Source organism: Psammomys obesus, unplaced genomic scaffold (assembly GCF_907164565.1).
Source record: "Psammomys obesus unplaced genomic scaffold, mPsaObe1.curated_primary_1811, whole genome shotgun sequence".
NCBI lineage: Eukaryota > Metazoa > Chordata > Mammalia > Rodentia > Muridae > Psammomys > Psammomys obesus.
The window spans coordinates 29,957,114-29,975,042 of record NW_026596051.1 but is presented as its reverse complement, the minus strand read 5'-3'; positions in this window follow the sequence as shown (position 1 = coordinate 29,975,042).

The following is a 17,929-nucleotide window of genomic DNA, read 5'->3' as shown; positions in this document are numbered from 1 at the left end:
CGTCATTTATTTATTCAGTTTGTAAATGTGTGCGTGTGCTCACGTGCTTGTTTGTCCTGTGTGTGTGGATGTATGTGTGAGAGAGAAACTAATAATGTTGCTGCTGATAATTATAAAATAAGGAAGAAAAAGCTTAGAGTTTAAGAGCACTAGCTGCTTTGGCACAGTTCCATTCCTAGCATTCACGTGGTGGCTCACAACCCTTTATAATATCAGTTCCACAGTATCCAATTCACTCTCTGTGGCTATGGTCCACAGACATACACTTAGCCAAAACACTCATTCATATAAAGTAAAAGTAAAGAAAGAAAGAGGAAGAGAAGAAGGAGGAGCAGAAGGAGAAGACAAAAAGAAGGAAGGAGGAAGAGAAGGAAGACAGTAGCTCCCAAGGACAAGGTGCATCACTGAAATAAGATCCTTTGTGAAAAAGGGAACAATAATAAGTGTTACATGTAAAAAAATATTATTGTAATCATACTTCTCTTTAAAAGTTAGAGAAACGAAAATTGTTTTCACGGCATTTTGTTGTGGGCTTTCAATAATTTCTCTACACAGATTCCAACTGTACTTCGAAGGACATCTTTCTGCTTCGATTAGTGTGAGATCATTTAATCTAGAAGCCACATGAAGTATCTCAGTCCCTAACTAGTTCATGCAATCAGAGCATCTTGGTTGGATTTAACTAAGCTTTTAAGGGCAAAAATTTTAAATTACTTTAAAAGTTTAACTCCTGCGTTCATTTTTATCTACTCAGAATTTCTTGCTGTGAATGAAGTTGTTGCATGGCTTTGTTTGACAAGGAGTCATTCTTCTTAGCACTTATGGAACATTTTAACAACAGGGTACCATAAAGTGAAAGGGGCCAGAGCTGGCCCATCCCTCCAGGGGCAGCCAAGTGAAGCATGCAGGTTGAAAGGGAGTCAAAAAGAGTTGTCCAGACCTGCCGTGTCTCTAGCTTACGGGTCAGTCAGCGTACTTCCTTTGTTGTGATAACAGTTTATTGGATACCATCTCAGTCAACAAAACTTGTTTCTGGGTAGTATGAATAGATTTATGCTCTGAAGGAAATTAGAATTTAACTTTTCTTCTGAATATTTCAAGATATTGATAAAAATTAAGCTTACTTTTATGTGGCTTCTTTAAAATATTTCTTTAAAAACTTTCCATTGCTAAGGTAATACATGATCTCTAATAATTTTAATTCTATTCCTTCCATGGAGGGACATATATTGTTGAAAAATCATATCATCTGTGCCTGCTTAATATCCTGAGATTTTTCTCTAAAACACAATAGAATTAGAGAATATCTTCATTGTATTCATCTTCATTGTATGGAATATCTTTTCTTAATTATGCAATGAATATTTAAACAAACATGTTTTCAACAATTCTATATATCTTTCTAATACAAATATCATGAAATAATATGTTGACTTTTAAACAATGAAAATGCTTTCAGCAACTGGTGAGCAGGCTCTGTGGCTAAGAGTGCCTGTAGCACATGCAGAGGACATGACTTTGGTTCCTAGGACTCAAATCAGGGTATATATAACACTTGTGGTTTTGGCTCCAAGGGATTAGACATTCTCTTAGGAACTGGGAGGGTACTTACACAAACAGATCCAAGTACATGCACAGCTTGAAAACTAAATATAAATCATGCAAAAACAGTCTGAGTACTTTTGGTTTGTTTGATTGGATGTCTAGAAAGACACCAAAAGTGAGAGCTTCTTCACTTGCCTGGTTACACTGTCTTGAGAATAGATGAGCGTACCACATAGTTTTATGAAACAGGCAAAGCCTCCTTTTTATTGTCCCTTCCAAGCTCCTGGGGAGGACTCACATATAAATAGTGAGTCAAGCACAACCACTGATACCAACTTTTACATTATTTTTCCAAAATCGGACAAATTACATAAAACTCATATACTGTAAAAGCTTGAATCCTTTTCTAATATGGAAGAAGGTTGAAGCCGTGGTTTAATGGCATTTTTTCTGAGTGTCAAATAAATTACCTGAATGGTTGGCACATATATTATAATGGGTATTATTTTGTAAGAAAAGCTACTGAGGCTTAGTTATGGTACGGGTGTGATGGGAATATTGTTGTGGTTGTCTAGATTCTGGAAATCGTTATTATTTTTAAAGCAATTGACATGGAACTTCTGAAAGAGACATTCATGAGTTTGTAAGCAAGAAACAGAACTATCACCCAGACCTCTGGCTTTCTGTCTCAGTCTCGTCATATCAGATTGTCTTATTTCTGCGTCTTGATTTCTCACTTTCTTTTCTGAACCTATTTCATTTTGAGCAAAGTCATCTCAATGATTTTATTTTAATTAACCTGATAGATTTAAAGGCTGAATTATATTACATATATCTCCTTTAGGAAAATATTTGCTGACTCTAAAATCCACATTCTCTGAGAATTTGCTATCTACAATTCTTAGAACTTCACATCTACTGCATATTAATTTTTGAGGCTGTAGATTGTGCATGAGAAAAGATATCAGTGTAGCAAATTGCTGAAAACCGTTTGTAGATAATTGCTAATAATGCATACTAAATTCATATTGCATATTTTTAGAAATTATGCAAATCATACTGAGTAAATTGCTTTATGAAATGAGTTGTTTTGATAAAAGCAATTAATTCTCTTTTGTTACAACATATAAGTGGTGTTTAGAATAAGCACATTCAAATCTCTGTGTTTCCTGGTAATTTATAAATGCTGACTATTTAATAATAGTATGTTCTCTACTGGTAACATCAAAGCATTGAAACTTTAACCTCAATTCTTTTTTACTGTGATATGAGTCCACAAAACTAATAATGCATTATGTTATATAGTCTGGAAGTTATTACATTTTTCTTATCAGATTGAGATTTAAACAGATTTAAAGTAAGAAACTTTCCTACTAAGGATTCCTTTGCTGGAGTCAGTTCTTGGAATTAGGTAGATAACACATCATATTTATCAAATATCTGTGGAAGCAGAAACATGATTAAACTTTGGGTTAAAAGATGTAAAATTTCCAGGATAGAGAAGGGCACACTCCCTGCAAGTTGGAATTAGAACAGCTTCTACTCAGTACTCATGGGAACATGATGAAAGAACAAGATTCTTCTGGATTTAGCTGATAAAATTGTCACAGAACCATTGATACAACAACACGAAATGGAATTATGGAATCATCTTGAAGACAAATGGCAAAGGGGAAGTGTTTGATGAAGGAAAGTGTGAGAACACAAGTGAAAAAGTGGTTACTCTGGTCAAAAAGGATAGCAGATAAGCTACACGAAGAGAGACAATGGAATCTGCACATAAATATTAATGTTAACCACAACAGCAATGAATAGAGAACATAATAATGGAAATGGAAATAAATAGAATGTCCCAGGACTCACATGCTCATGGTGTTCAGGCCTTGTGCTAAGTGTTTTATGGTTTGTTATTGAACATTCATATAGACCAGAGAAGCAAACAGTTTCTCTCTCTCTTTTTTTTTTCCAGATAAGGAAGTCAAAGCTCACAAAAGATACAAACATTTCCAAAAGTTCCACCTACTGGTGAAGAGGCTCAAGCAGCAGGTTGAAGAATTGGTCTTAAAGTCTTTAGATCACAGAGCTCTACGGGAAGATTTTCATGCCAGGAAGCCATGAGACATTCCCCCAACTGATTGGATCATATAAACATTGATTTACCCAGAAACCATCAATTTAATTTGACATTTGAGGCAGGAATATTCTTTGTTCTTGGGCCACATTAAAGAAGAAACAGGAAAATATTCTTACTTCATGGACTTTCCATTTCTTGCGGAGTTTTTATTTTTTAAAGATCTTTCAAGCATTTATACTCATCATGCATGTGCGGTGCCCAAAGCGGTCATAAAAACATATCAGAACTTTAACATAATTTTATGTTATAACACTATAACATGAAAATCACATGGTGCACAGTTAACAGAATAGAAGGAGGACAACAAATAAATGACTTCAAATTCTAAGACACTCTCCAGAGTCAGCTGCATTAGGAAGGTAAGATTAGAGTAATAACTTAATAACGAAGGGAATCGTTTAAGTAGATACCTGGAAACTAAAATACCAAGGAATGGGGATAATGAATATGATGCTTTATGAATAGCAGAAAGACAGCTGTGATTAGAGAGAGTAGAAGTGGTAAGAATACATCAAAATGCCAAAAATATTCTTTTTTTTTCTTTTTTTTTGTATTTTATTTTTTTCTTATCAGTTACATTTTATTAACTCTGTACCCCAGCCGTGTCCCGATCCCTCATTCCCTCCCAGTCCCTCCCTCCCTCCTTCATCTCCACCGTGCCCCTTGCCAAGTCCACTGATAGGGGGGACCTCCTCCCCATTCATCTGATCCTGTTTTATCAGGTATCTTCAGGACTGGCTGCAAAGCTCTCCTCTGTGGCCTAACAGGACTGCTCCTCCCTTGGTGGGTGGGGAGGCCAAAGAGCCAGTCATTGAGTTCCTGTTAGAAATAGTCCTTGTTCCCCTCACTATGGGAAACCAATTGGTTACTGAGCTACCACAGGCTACATCTGAGCAGAGGTTCTAGGTTACATTCATACATGGCCCTTGGTTGCATGTCAGTCTCAGAAAAGACCCAGATATCTTTGGTCCTTGTGGACCTCCTATCCTTTCCTCATCAGACTAACTCCCCTTCTTTCTTATGATTCCTTGTACTCTTCCAAAGGTTTGGTCATGAGTCTTTGCTTTGAAAACACTGCTAGTTAGAGTCTTTCAAATGCGCTCAGTAGACTCCTGTCATACGTTCAATGCACATCCATCTGTCATTCTAAACGAGGATTGATCATCTTACCCCATGTCCACTCTCTTGATTATCTTTTTTAGGTGTACAGATTTCATTATGTTTATTATATCTTATAGGTCTATATAAGTGAGTATATACCTTGTTTGTCTTTCTCCTTCTGGGATATTTCACTCAGGATGATCTTTTCTAGGTCCCACCATTTGCCTGCAAATTTCATGATTTCCTCCTTTTTGATTGCTGAGTAGTATTCCATTGTGTAAAAATACCACAATTTCTCTATCCATTCCTCCATTGATGGACATCTGGGTTGTTTCCAAGTTCTGGCTATTACAAATAAAGCTGCTATAAACATGGTTGAGCAAATATCCCTTTTGTGTACTTGAGCAAACTTTGGGTATATACCTAGCAGTGGTATAGCTGGGTCTTGAGGAAGCACTATTCCTAATTGTCTTAGAAAGCGCCAGATAGATTTCCAGAGTGGTTGTACCAGTTTACATTCCCACCAGCAGTGGAGGAGGGTTCCCCTTTCTCCACAACCTCTCCAGCATGTGTTGTCCCTTGAGTTTTTCATTTTGGCCATTCTGATGGGTGTAAGGTGATATCTCAGGGTCGTTTTGATTTGCATTTCCCTGATGGCTAATGAGGATGAGCATTTCTTTAAGTGTTTCTCTGCCATTCGATATTCCTCTGTCGAGAATTCTCTGTTTAGCTCTGTTCCCCATTTTTTAATTGGATTACTTGGTTTGCTGCTTTTCAGCTTCTTTAGTTTTTTGTATATACTCGATATTAGTCCTCTGTCAGATAAAGGGTTAGTGAAGATTCTTTCCCAATCTGTAGGCAGGCGTTTTGTTTTGATGACAGTGTCCTTTGCTTTACAGAAGCTTTTCAGTTTCATGAGGTCCCATTTATTGATTGTTGCTCTTAGAGCCTGTGCTGTTGGTGTTCTGTTCAGGAAGTTGTCTCCTGTGCCAATGAGTTCTAGGCTGTTCCCCACTTTTTCTTCTAACAGAATTAGGGTATCTGGTTTTATGTTGAGGTCTTTGATCCACTTGGACTTTAGTTTTGTGCAGGGTGATAAATATATATCTATTTTCATTTTTCTGCATGTGGACATCCAGTTGGACCAGCACAATTTGTTGAAGATGCTGTCTTTTTTCCATTGAATGGTTTTGGCTTCTTTGTCAAATATCGAGTATTCATAGGTGTGTGGGTTTATTTCTGGATCTTCTATGCGGTTCCATTGATCCTCCTTTCTGTTTTTATGCCAATACCATGCAGATTTTATTACTATTGCTTTGTAGTACAACTTGAGATCGGGGTTGGAGATACCTCCAGATGATCTGTTGTTGTACAGGATTGTTTTGGAGATTCTGGGTGTTTTGTTTCTCCATATGAAGCTGAGAATCTTTTTTTCAAGGTCTGTAAAGAATTGAGTTGGTATTTTGATGGGAATTGCATTGAATCTGTAGATTGCTTTTGGCAGGATGGCCATTTTCACAATGTTAATCCTACCAATCCATGAGCATGGGAGATCTTTCCATCTTCTGAGATCTTCTTCAATTTCTTTCTTCAGAGACTTGAAGGTTTTCTCAAACAGGTCTTTCACTTGCTTGGTTAGTGTCACCCCAAGGTACTTTATGTGGTTAGTGGCTATAGTGAAGGGTGTTGTTTCCCTAATTTCTTTCTCAGCCCTTTTGTCTTTAATTAACAATGGGTTATAGAGCTAAGCACATTTCTCAATAGAGGAATATCAAATGGCAGAGAAACACTCAAAGAAATGCTCAACATCCTTAGCCATCAGGGATATGCAAATCAAACGACCCTGAGATTTCACCTTACATCCACCAGAATGGCTAAGATCAAAAACTCAAGTGACAACACATGCTGGAGAGGATGTGGAGAAAGGGGAACCCTCCTCCATTGCTGGTGGGAATGTAACCTTTACAACCACTTTGGAAATCAATCTGGCAATTTCTCAAAAAATTAGGAATAATGCTTCCTCAGGATCCTAGTCATATATCCAAAGTATGCTCAAGTATACAACAAGGACATTTGCTCAAATATTTTCATAGCAGCTCTATTTGCAACAGCCAGAACCTGGAAACAATCTAGATATCTCTCAACAGAGGAATGGATACAGAAATTGTAGTACATTTACATAACGGAATTTTACTGAGTAATTAAAACAAAAAAATCATGAAATTTGCAGACAAATTGAGGGAACTAGAAAAGATCAACTTGAGTGAGGTAACCCAGAAGCAGAAAGACACACATGGTATATCCTCACTCATAAGTGGACATTAGCCTTATAATATAGGATAAACATATTAAAATTTATACTGCCAATGAAGCTAAACAACAAGGAAGACCCTAGGGAAGATTTTCTTTTTATTTATTATTATTTTTTTATTTTAATCACAGGTCATTCATTTGTATCCCAACCATAGCCCCCTCCCTCTTTTCCTCCTAATCTCCCCTCCCTCCCTCATCTCCTCCCTGCCCCCTTCTGAGTCCACTGATGGGGGGGTCCTGCTCCCCTTCCATCTGACCCTAGCTTATCAGGTATCTTTAGGACTGGCTGCAATGCCCTTATCTGTGGCCTAGGGAAGATTTTCAATCCTCATTCAAAAGGACTAAAGCCATAGACATTGGAAGCAGGAGAAGACAGGGAACAGGGAATAGGAAATGGAAGGCCTCTGAAAGACTCTACTGATCAAGGTATCGAAGCAGAGGCTGAGACTCATAGCCAAATTTTGGGCAGAGTGCATGGAACTTTATGAAAGAAAGAGGTGATAGAAAGAAGGGGGAGTGGACAGGAGCTCCACATGGAGACAAACAGAGCCAAAAACAAACAAACAAACAAAAAGTGAGCCCTGGGAGCCCTGCAGAGACTGATACCCCAACCAAGAATGATGAATGGAGAGGACCTACAACCCTGGCTCAGATGTAGCCCATAGACTCAGTATCCAAGTGATCTCTAGTAAGGGGAGTAGGCGCCTTCTCTACCATGAACTCAGTGACAGGCTGTCTGATCACCTCTCTATGGGGGTTGTAGCCTTGCTAGGCCACAGAGAAAGACAATGCAATCAGTCGTGATAAGACCTGATAGTGTAGGGTCAAATACAAAGGGAGGAGGACCTCCCCTATCAGTTCACTATGGGCATTGGGGGAAAAGAGGGAGGGGAGGTGGGGTTGGGAGGAGATGAAGGAGGGGGCCACAGCCAGGATACAAATTGAATAAATGATAATAATAAAAAAAATGTTAAAAAATAAAATAACGAAATGGTGAGCAACATTTACTTTGTGTGGAGTTCAGTAAAACCTTGCAACCATGTAATGATGGTGACATTCTTACTAAGTAAAATAGGAGCATCTTTTTGCAGGCTTTTGAGTAGAAGAGAGAGGGCATATGCCCTGTATTTCTATGACGAAAGACAGACAAAAATGCATATTATAAAGTTTATAAGTCATCCAGTACAACATGGGAAGTTTGAGTGAGTCCAGATATTGAAAGTTAGCTGTATTTTTTTAAAGACATTTTAAAAGATTGGTTGTACCATATGAATAAAAGAATGACTTGAGGACTTGAAGGCTCAACATCTGAAGGATTTACACTGACAACAAATAGAATAACTTTCAAGATTTCAAAATTAAAGTGGTAGTGTCCTCTTTCATCTTTTTATAAGTAAGAATTCAGATCTAAGATGAATCAGTAAAAGCATTGTAGGGACATACTTTATAGGTGTGGTTTTTTGTTCTATTGACTTTTAAAAGTCCTAGTTGTATGAAATATTTTTTGGGGTACCAGGGTGAACACGAACACATGGTGCCAAGACATTCATAGCTGGAATGTCAAGAATAGCTATCTCTCTTCATCTATCCATCCATCCATCCATCCATCCATCTATCCATCCTTCTTTTTTTCCTCTCTCTCAGTGTTTCCACGTGATGAGTGTGTACATGTTTGTGTCTGAGTAGGGTACATGTGTGACACTGTACATGTATGATCATATTCATAGTGGTCTAAAACAAAGCAAAGTTCTTTTCTGATGTTTCTCTATAGTAGAAATATGAACTATGTACTGAGCAGGTAGAATAAAAAAATTATTAGATTTTGTTCTTTCTTGGTGTGTAAAGAATACATTTGTATGTTTTGGGAAATATTGGTCACCATATTTTTAGCTCATAGTCTCTTCCCTCATCTTCAAAGTTTGGCATATCTGACTGAATATTTCTCACTTTGCCTCATTCTACATTGATCTTTGACGTCTCTTCTTTAAAGTGTTTGATTAGAGATACTTATATGTCTTGTTGACATGCATGATTTAGGTAATATGTTAAGGCTAGATGATTTAAAATAGTCTATTCACAACCTTAATTCTCATGTAGAATGCAATCTAACATACACCCATGTCTCAAGAAATAGAATATAGATGAATTAAGAGAATCCCTGTTTTGGGGGGGAGAGGCTACTGACACTCAATTCTTCACTGTCCAATCCTGTTGCCTCCCTGATGTTACAGGTGCCAAACACTGACCGGCACTAAATTGTGTGCATCCTGTTTATTAAACATTGTGTCATATTCTACTTCAAGAAAATTTAAAGATAATTCTCCTAATAATAGTTAGTGACTGTGTGTGGAAGGTAATGAGTATAGGCTAATCTTCATTTAACTGCTTGCAGTACCATTATTCTTTCTTTTTACTTATTTAACTTTTGACTTGAGTATTATTTTACTAAATAAAATATGATAAAACAAAGCAAAAACCATCACACAGAGGCTGGACAAGGCAAACCAACAAAAGGAAAAGAGCCTCAAGAGTACACAGAAAAAAAAATCAGAGATCCACTTATTCAAATACTCGGAAGTCCTATAAAAATACTATGCTAAAAACTATAATGTCTATCCAAAGGAGCTAATGCAGACCCACGCAGACTCTGTGAACTCATGTGAAACTTGCTTGGTTGAGCCAGAGGGCCTTTCTCTGATATTTTCCATCTCCTGTTCTTTCTGCTTCCTCTTTTGCAAGATTCCCTGAGCTCTCGGGGAAGGGATTTGATGGAGACATCCCATTTTGTGCTTTGTTGGTCTCCTTGTGAAGCTCCTGTACCCTTGTCTTTCTATTCCCCCCTTCTTCAGTAAGACTCCCTGTGCTCTACCAAAAGTAAGTAGGGAGCTGTTAGTCTTAGTATCTGCTTTAAGGCCCTGTTGGGTGTAGCCTTTCAGAGGATCCTCTATAGGGGCTCCCATCCTGTTCCTGCTCTTCCACCACTTCTAGTGACTCTCCTGTTTGCCATTCTAAATGAGATTTAAGCATCCTCCTTAGGGTCCTCCTTCTTGTTTAGCTTCTTTAGGTCTGTAGATTTTAGTATGGTTATCCTATATTATGCGGCTAATATCCCCTTATAAGTGAGTATATACCATGAGTGTCTTTCTTTTTCTGGGTTACCGCATTGAGGATGATCTTTTCTAATTCCATCCATTTGTCTGCAAATTTCATGACTTCCTTGTTTTTTTTTTTTTTTTTTTTTTTCATTTTAAATGATGTATTGAACTTCACACCTGGTAGTTAGAGACTTCAATACACACTTTCATCAATACACAGATCATCCGGACAAAAAATTATGGAGTTAACAGATACTATAAACCAAAATGATTTAACATCTAGACTTCCTTGTTTTTAATAATTGATTAGTATTCCATGTATAAATGTGACACAACTTCTGTATCCATTCCTCCATTGAGAGACATCTGGGTTGTTTCCAGATACTGGCTATTACAAATAAAGCTGCTGTGAACAGAGTAAATGTTCTTGCTGAATGTTGGAGCATATTTTGGGTATGTGTCCAGGAGCGGTACAGCTGGATCTTGAGGTAGTGCTATTCCCAGTTTTCTGAGAAAGCTCCAGACTGATTTCCAAAGTGGTTGTACAAGATTACATTCCCCCTAGCAATCCACATCCTCTTCAGCATGTGTTGTCATATGAGTTTTTGATCTTAGCCATTCTGATAGCTATAAGATGAAATCTCAGAGTCGTTTTGATTTGCATCTCCCTGATGGCTAAGGAGCATTTCTTTAACTGTTTCTCTGTCACTCGATATTCCTCTGTTGGGAATTCTCTGCTTAACTCTGTACCCCATCTTTTAATTGGGTTATTTGGTTTGTTGGTGTCTAACTTCTTGAGTTCTTTATATATTCTGGATATTAACCCTCTACCAAATGTAGTGTTGGCAAGTAGCCTGAACTGTAAGAAATTCTATGACTCTAATATTGTAAGTTAAGATTACTTATGTTCCAACCAAGGACCATGCATGGAGATAAACCAGAACTCCTGCACAGGTGTAGCCCATGGCAGCTCAGTCTCCAAGTGGGTTCCAAGTGGGAACAGATGCTGTCTATGACATGAACTCTGTGGCTGGCTCTTTGATCACCTCCCCCTGATGGGAGAGCAGCCTTACCAGGCCACAGAGGAAGACAATGCAGCCAGTCCTGATGAGACCTGATAGGCTAGGGTCAGAGGGAAGAGGAAGAGGAACTCCCCTTTCAGTGGACTGGGGAAGGGGCATGGGAGGAGATGAGTGAGGGAGGATGGGATTGGGAGAGGATAAGGGACAGGCTACAGTTAGGATACAAATTAAATAAATTGTAATAAATTAATTAATTAATCAATTTTAAAAAGAATACTTATGCCTTCTATGAAAAAGTCTTTACTACAGCTTCTGTTGCTGTAATATAGCACCATGATCAAAAGAAAGAAAGTTCACAGTATAACTCTCAGGTCATGCTTTATCCCTGAAGGGAACCAGGGCATAAACTTGAGGCAGGAACCTAGAGGTGGGAACTGAAGCAGAAGACATGGAGGAATGTTGCTTACTAGATAGTTCTTCAAAGCTTGTTCAGTGTATTTTATTATTATTATACCTCCCAGAATCACCTGACCAAATGTGGTACTGGCCCCAATGGACTAGAAACCTTCACATCAGTAATCAAAACAAACAAACAAAACCAAAACCTAAATAAAAAATACAACCCACAGATTTATCTATAGGCCAATCTATAGTTTTGTTTTTGTTTTTGTTTTTTCTCCCTCAAATGAGAGTCCCTCATTCCACTTGGTTCTAGCTCGTGGTAAATGAAAAAAGCAAAATGAAGACATTAAGATAAAACATATTAAACATGAAGTCATAATACACCATAAAAAACAACTAAAAAGCCAAAGCATGCATACTATAAGAGAAAGTATAATCAATTAAATGGGTAAACCTGGTTGAATTCTAGACACAAGCAGAGGCATCAAAGAACCTAGATTTCTCAGGCAGACCTCAGAGCCCTGAGAGATAAAACAGCATTATTCAAAGCCTCTGTTCCTGGAAGCTAGTTACAGAGCACTAGGTAACTGATACAAACCCTCCTTTGAAAGATTTCATGCATATTAGCCTAGTGAAACACACTGCACTGAAAAGACTTCCTTCAATTTATCCAGTTGAGTTTATTTTATTAGACATCTATTTTCTGTTGCTGCTTAATAACTTTGTCTATATTTTTACTATTAGCAATACAACTTCTTATACTCTCTAATTCTATATTTTGCTATAAAATTTCATATTCAATCTAGTTTCAAAATTTTGTTTATATTCAATTATTGACTATTTCCTCCCTTCTTGGCTATTGATATTAGTTTGAAAAAGTACCTTCTTTATGACATTTTGGCAGCTGTCTCCTTTCTATGTTATCATATTGCTAGTAGATATGCAAGAATCAACTCAACCAAGTTTCCAGTTGCTTTGTGGATATCCTGTAGACCAAGGACAGGCTGATGCTTTTAGCTCTGCTGGTGAATGAGGTTGAGGTCAGTGGTCAAGATTCTCAACTTGTATGCTGTTATTTATGTGTGTTTGCTTTGGTTGCTCTGTAAAGACAAAAAGGGTTTATTGAGGACATTCTTTTTGGTCTTTTTCCTTCATCTTGAATATTTGGGTGGGATCAGGAGGGGAGGAGAGAGGGGCTTATGGGGGGATACAAAGTGAATAAAGTGTAATTAATAAAAAAAAGAAAGCCAAGGTTAAAAAAAAAATTCTTAACCACTATTTGTAGAATTCTGTGAGTATACAATGCAGCTGATCACAGCTTGATATTTATTGCATTAGCAACTACATAATATTAAGCTCTTCAGAGTGTAGTAATCTTTTTTGCTTGTTTTTGTTTGTGTCTCTTTTCACTCTTCACAGACCCCCCTTTTTTTTCCTCTTCAAAACAGCTAGATAAACAATCTTTGACTTTCCTTCTGTTATTGCATCTCTGTCTGACCATAGTCTTCCTCAAAACAACAAAAACAACAAAGCACCCTTTTATCTCTGGAATACTTGTTGTCTTTTGTCTGGTGGTAGTCTGGGACGCTGTTGTAGGCTCCTGAACAAAGAATGGAGGGACCCCGAGATCAAAGGTTCTATTTCTCTCAGGGATGACTCAGGTATTTTAGGGAGAGGCCCCTGTGTTAGACATGACCCCTGGTCTAACATGGGGAGGTGGAAGTGAGTTTTCCAATGGGTGTTACAGTTAACACTTTTAAATGAGATTGTTGGTATCAGATGATACTGAAGTGTTACAGCCCTTTTTGGCAGGGGCGCAGGCAAAAGCTTGTACCTGTACCTGTTTGGCTTACAGCTGAAACACAGGCCTGGAGAAGCTCAGGCCCAGTGGACCTAAAGGCAGGTCTGGTGAGGCTAAGGCCCCTCGGACAAGAAGATGGGTCCAGGTCTGGTAGATGCTTTTGCTGGCACTGTTTCCAGGAGTCCAACAGCAAATTTGTAGGGAGGAGGGAAGCTCTCTCTCCTCCAGAATAAATGACCAATCTCAGTAGGCCATATTGGAAATCTGATCCTATTAAACAGCACCTTTCTTCAGTGTGAAATCAGGGATTTATAAACCTTGGGCAGTGAGATGGGTTTAGAGGGTGAATGTGTTTTCTTCAATGGGCTGAGAGTTAGGGATTTTTGATTTACATGTAGTGGTTCACTGCCTCATTTACATGTAGTAGCCTGGCCATATTAGGAAGAGAATGCCATTTGCTGGAAGCTAAGATCTCCTTAGCATAGGGTGGAGTGTTTCCAGGAATCCCCAGGTGCTTTCTGAGAAGGTTTCTTATCAGGAATGGATTGGGCCTATAAACTTACCTGCAGGCTACGTTACATTCCTCAAGGGTTTTAGGGTTCAGTTTGGAGGGTACCCCACTTAGAAAGGGAGCTTGTCATTATAGACTGAGCTCAGAAGCTCTATGATTACATCAGACTTCAACTTTAGCCAACTTAATCCCACAATTTGTGACGAATTTGAGTTCACACAGTTAACATGAAGTCCTTCCTATTGTTATTCTTAGATCAAGAGCCTTTGCTTGGTTCCTTTTTGGAATATTCAGAATATTCACAGGATTTGGGGATTAATGTCTGCATATGCTAGGCTATCATCCTACCTTTCACCAGTAGGGAATTGGTTTGGAAGTGTGTTTTTATGTAAAACCCTTTCAAACACTTGTGTAGAGAACATTATTGTGTGGACACTGGAAGCAGAATCGTTACTTGCCTGGAATCATGTAGGTAGAATGTATGACTCTTGGGATGTACTTTTCAGAGGTGTCATTGAGATAAAACAGAAAGTAAAAGAAAAGGGTTTTTTCATTTAATATTATTTGTGTGGTGGTTTGAATTAGAATGACCCTGACAGTCTGAGGTAGTGAAAAACTTTGTCCCCAGTTGGTAGGGAGATCTTGCTGGAGGAAATATGTCACTGCATGTGGGTTTGAGATGTATAACCTTGCCCCCCTTCAAGCTCATTCTCTGCTTCCTGTTTGTGGTTAAAGGTGTGATCTCTCTTCTTCCTGCTTCGGTTGTCACACCTGTAGGTTTCTGGTATTCTGTGACACAAAAGCAGAATTCTCCCTTTTGCATCATATACCCAAATAAACTCTTCATTTCACACAGTGAGTTTCATCTTGGTATTTTATCATGAAAAAGTAAATAAATAAAGTCCCTACTATGATCAGCATAAACTGATTGTACATACCATTGGACATCATTTTGACACTTTCATACATCTATATAGGACAAACGAAAGCAATAGGGGAACAACGTGGTTATACTACAAATGTAGTTAGGAAATTTTTATGAGCTGTGTCTGCCCTCATTGTTATCATTAGAAGTCCATTTGATAGTGAAGAATTTTAATAAAACTAGACTAAGCATTCACATAACACACATAGCTTGGAACCTACTGATATGGTTAGATGAGCTGGCTAGCCAGCCCTAGGGAGCCGCTTGTCTCTCCTCTTTCAAGCACTGGGAAAACACGTGTGTGTGTGACAGAGCCTGGCTTTTTTTTAAGGGCTAAAACTGAAGTCCTTATGCTTGCAATAAAAGCACATTATAGAATAAGGAATCTCCTTGTGTGTGTGCACGCACATATGTGTGTGTATAACATATACAACACAGACAATGGTATATAATGCATTTTTAGTAGCTTTCAGGTTCACAACATTGTCCACCCAGCAAATGTCTGCTAGTTATCATTTTGAAAAAACAAGGTAAATAAGAAATAAGTAATACAAAGCCTAACTAAAGAATCATATAGAGTCTAGACACTGTTTTCTCCTGCTGTGTTGGAGAAATCCATGGGCATTTCTTTTCTGCATGTAGGAAGAATTTTTGAGGAATTTTTACAAGAAAACTGATGTGCTCTCAGTGATTTCACTCTACAAAGATGCTGTAGTCACAAAAGTCACTGCAGTAGATAAGATAAGAGTGGATAAGGTAAGAGGCTATATTAACAAAGTTTCTGTTCCCAGGAATCTTGCATAAGTCACTCCATCCCACTGTGTATTAGCAATGCAAGGCACATTTCTTAGAATATGGTAAAGTACTAACAACACATTAAATCATACCGAATACTTGCAAACTGTGTGTTATAAAGTTTAGAAGAATACTCACACAGTATTTTTATGTTTACTGATGTTGTGTTAATGGAACCTACTTTTAACTCATGAATTTAAAACATAATCTTTTAATGCATTCACACCACACCCATAATTTGACAAATTATGCTTTTCAGAAAATAACAAATTGTGAGCTCATTTGTCTATGTCCATAGGCAGTATTATAGAAAGGACAATGACTTAGGGGGAATCAGAAGATAGAAAAAGAATCCCAAGATAGTGGAAATTATCTAGGACATAGATTAATGAGGATAGAATGTGACAATTAACTTAGAATATAAAGAAGATATATTCCTAACTTCTATATGGAACTCTAAGTAATGCATTAGGAAAATAAAAACTTATCCCCAAGCCAGCCCAAAGTTCTGAATACACAGAGTTGTGGACCAGCAAGGGGAGAGTAGGATCATACAGCTTGTCCCACAGAGTCAACAAGTTATAAAAAACAGGTCCATTTCCCAGATAAAGGCTCTGAAGGGCAAATTCAGAAGATTATCTGATCTTGGAGCTTAATCAATCAAGTCATCAGAAAAAAATATTGTCAGAAGAAGAAACATTGTCCAGACAGTACACCATGTCTGAGCTGGTGTGAGAGCTGGTGGAGTATGGACCTTTAACTATACCATGGTAAAGTCATGATTTCTGAACTTCAATACTGACCTCCAGTTTTTGAGACTGGCTTCTCTTTTATGAGAAGTCCAAGAGGATCAAGGACACCCCCACGTTTCTAAGGCTGCATCCTAAAAGACAAGCTGCTCTTTTAAAACTTCCTCATAAGAAACCTTAAAACAGGCTTCACATGCCATTTCCTTTGAAACTTTGTTGTCAAAGTCCATATTGGGTGAAATCTTCAGTGTCGGGCCAAAAGATAGGATCTCCTGTCGCTTAGTGGGTTACAATGTTGGGAATGCTGGAATCAAAGTAAAAGTAAAAAGAACAGATTTTCTATGGATAATTTATCACAGTCAGTGGTCTCTTATGTGTGAGACTACGGGCAACAGCAAAGCAGAGACAGGCAAGAAAAGAGTTAGTTAGGTCATAAGATGAGTGTGAAGACACCACGTTCCATACTTACCACATTGTTTACACAGCCAGTGTTTTAAGTGACCCCAGATCGGCAGCGTTCTTATCTTTAAAGTGGTGATAAAGCTCTAACTTGTAAGGATCAAAACCCACATACATTATAAAGAATAAAAGACACCATAGTTTGGGAATGGAGTACATTTTTACTACCCGAGGCCTGCATGGTGCATTGGTCAGGTTTTTAGGAAGTATATTCTGTAAAAATGCTTTCTTTTTGCTATAGGTGGATGGGAGTTGAGAGCCACACCTATGGAATATTATTTGACATTCTACCTAAAAAGGAGGTGTTATATGAGTCATAGCTTTTGAGGCAAAGTAAAAATAAACACTATCAGGTCTATTTCTCTAAGAGTCCCTTTGTGTATTTTCTGCCCCCCACATCTATTTGCACAAGCAGAGATAACTTCACAGTTGTATGCCTGTTCTGTGGTTTATGTTAATAAATTGTCCTTTCATGACTCTTTTATACTATGGACTACGGAGCAGCCATAGTTTATTATTTCTGTTTTATAGATTATATCACTGAAACTCTAAACCTTAAATTGTTTCATTTTGACCCCAATATTCTAGTTCATGGAATCTATCCCAAGAAAATAATCAGAGAAGGGGTTAAAGATGTATGTACAGGGATTTTCTTCTTATTCGTATTTATTATGGCAAAACATAGATGAAAAACTTCAAATTTCCAGCTTAGAAGTTTTATTAAATCATTTATGATCTAGACATATGATGGAATTTGTTCAATACAGACATGATCTTCCAGAAGACTATTGCATTGTAAAACATTGCCTTAAAAAGACACAATTCATGCATTTGTAAATATTAAAAAATAAACTCAAAAAATATATACTAAGGAAATTGACTAAAATACATTTATTTTATTTTCCAGGATTAGATTGTGGGATATTTCTTATTTTTATTTGAATAAGTAACTTAATTGTTAGCATGTTGCAAATGCATATTCTAAATCAAAACACTTGTCTATATACTTAGTAGAATTCTTTACAGATCTGCATTTACCACTAACACATAAAAACACATATGTACACAGAGATAATA